Source organism: Hippoglossus hippoglossus, chromosome 5 (genome assembly GCF_009819705.1).
Source record: "Hippoglossus hippoglossus isolate fHipHip1 chromosome 5, fHipHip1.pri, whole genome shotgun sequence".
Lineage (NCBI taxonomy): Eukaryota > Metazoa > Chordata > Actinopteri > Pleuronectiformes > Pleuronectidae > Hippoglossus > Hippoglossus hippoglossus.
Genome location: NC_047155.1, coordinates 860335 through 862756, shown reverse-complemented (window position 1 = coordinate 862756; position 2422 = coordinate 860335).

The window sequence follows — 2422 nt, the reverse complement described above, 5'->3', positions numbered from 1 at the left end:
TGGACAGCATGTCCTCAGCCATGGGACAAATATAAGTGCAGGAGTTGCCATTCTCTTTTCTACAATAGCAAACGTAAATATAATCTCTCACTCAGAAATAATTCAAGGCAGAATCCTGATTGTAAAAGCTGAAGTACAAGATTTTAAATTCAGTTTTATTAATATTGATGCACCCAATCAAGGCTCTGAGCGGGAAAGAGTTTTTAAAATTTTAACGAAACACTAATGGCATAGACCAGGAGGAATGTATTGTGTTGGGTGGAGACTGGAACTGCTGCACAGATTTTAAGTTAGACAGGACGGGGGTGGAGCCACATGTTCAGTCATCTCTGCTTTTATCTGAGATCGTAACAAAAGTAGATCTGGTGGATGTGTGGAGGTTAAAGCATCTTCAGCCCGGCAGTACACCTGGGTCAAAGTTCTAGATGGAAGGATCAGTGAAGCCAGGTTAGACAGGTTTTATCTTTCTGCCGCTTTTACTAATCAGGTTTTTAACTGTCAGATCCTCCCTGTTGGTTTTTACTGATCACCATCTGGTTTTAATGGAGTTTATTTTATCCTCAACAGTAAAATCAAAGTCTTTTTGGCATTTTAACGTTAAATTATTGCATGATTTTACTTTCTGTGAGAATTTTAAACTGTTTTGGGCTTTTTGGAAAAATAAGAAAGACGAGTTTTCCTCCCTTACCCAGTGGTGGGAAGTAGGAAAGGCCCAAATCCGAGTGTTCTGTCAGCAGTACGCAGCCAACTCCACCGTCAAAATAAAAAGAGCCATTCAGAAGCTAGAGGAGGAGATCAGAAACCTGGAAGCTGTCCCAGCCACACACAGCAACGGGCAGGATGCAGAACAACTCAAAACCAAGAGACAGGATTTAAACTCCTTTTTACATGAAAGAGCCAAAGGAGCCTTGGTCAGAGCCCGCTTCACTAAACTACATGATATGGACGCTCCGACCACCTTCTTCTTTAACTTAGAGAAGTCGGTGGCCCGGAGGAAACAGATGGTGTCTCTGCGGCTCCCAGACGGAGAAGTGACCACAGAACCGGCTAGGATGAGGAAGCATGCAGTAGAGTTCTACTCAGAGCTGTTCAGAGCGGTTCACTGTGATGTGGACTCTGCTGCAGAGCTGCTAGAAGGACTTCCTCAGCTGAGTCCTGAAGAACAGGATACACTAAACTCTGACATCACCTTAGAGGAGCTGACCTGTGTCGCAGATGGCGTCCGGAAAGGCCCCTGGAGTAGATGGATTACCTTCAGATTTTTTAAAACATTTCTGGGGTGTTTTGGGAGGAGACATTTAGACATTTTTAAGGAGTGTTTTAAAAAGGGACACTTCCTACTTCCTGTAGACGCGCAGTTCTCTCTCTGCTGCCTAAGAAGGGAGATCTTAGCCTTTTAAAGAACTGGAGACCAGTGGCCCTTTTATGCACAGACTATAAGATCCTCTCCAAGGTTTTATCCAACAGACTGAAGACCTGCATCGAACAGCTGATCAACCCAGATCAATGTTACTGTGTGCCTGACAGATCCATGCTGGACAATCTGTTTTTAATAAGAGATGTGTGTGATGTGTGTAAATTATATAATGTAAATGTGGGTATTATTTCAATTGATCAAGAAAAGCCTTTGACCGTGTGGATCACGATTTTTTATTTTCAACCTTGCAGGCTTTTGGTGTTCGGGGGGGGTTCCTGTCCTGGGTCAAGCTGCTGTATAGTGGGGCTAGCTGTGTGGTGAAGGTGGGGGAGGGCTGAGCTGTCCTGTGCCCGTCACGAGAGGCATCAGGCAGGGCTGCCCCATCTCAGGACAACTCTACAGCATCGCCATCGAGCCTCTTCTGTGCAGGTTGAGGAGCAGGCTGAGGGGTCTCTCTCTGCCGGGGCTGGCTCACAACCCTCCTGTGGTCGTCTCAGCTTATGCTGATGACGTTAATGTTTTTATCCATGACCAGCATGATGTCCAGCAACTTCAGGAAAGTCCAGTCTTTTATGGGAGAGCCTCTTCAGCCAGAGTCAACTGGGAGAAGAGTGAGGGGTTTTTAATGGGTCAGTGGAGCCCGGGGACTGAGCCTGGTCTTCCTGGAAGTCTCCGGTGGGGAAGGGATGGATTAAAAGTTCTGGGAGTCCATTTAGGAAGTGAGGGCTTTCAGAGGCAGAACTGGGAGGGGGTGGCCTCACCTCATGTTGAGTATTAACCTCTTCACTCTGTCCCTCTGTGATGTAGAGCTCAGTGTAGATCTTGTTGAGGAGGGTTCTACTTCCTGTTTCATCAGTTCCTTCAGTCACATGTTCACATCTCCTCCTCACACTGAGCTTATGTTCATCTAAAACCTCCTGCAGACCACGATCTGCTGAAAGACAAGAAACAATGTCAGAGACAGAGAATCTGAGAATCTGCTGATTGTTTTCATCAGATACAGAA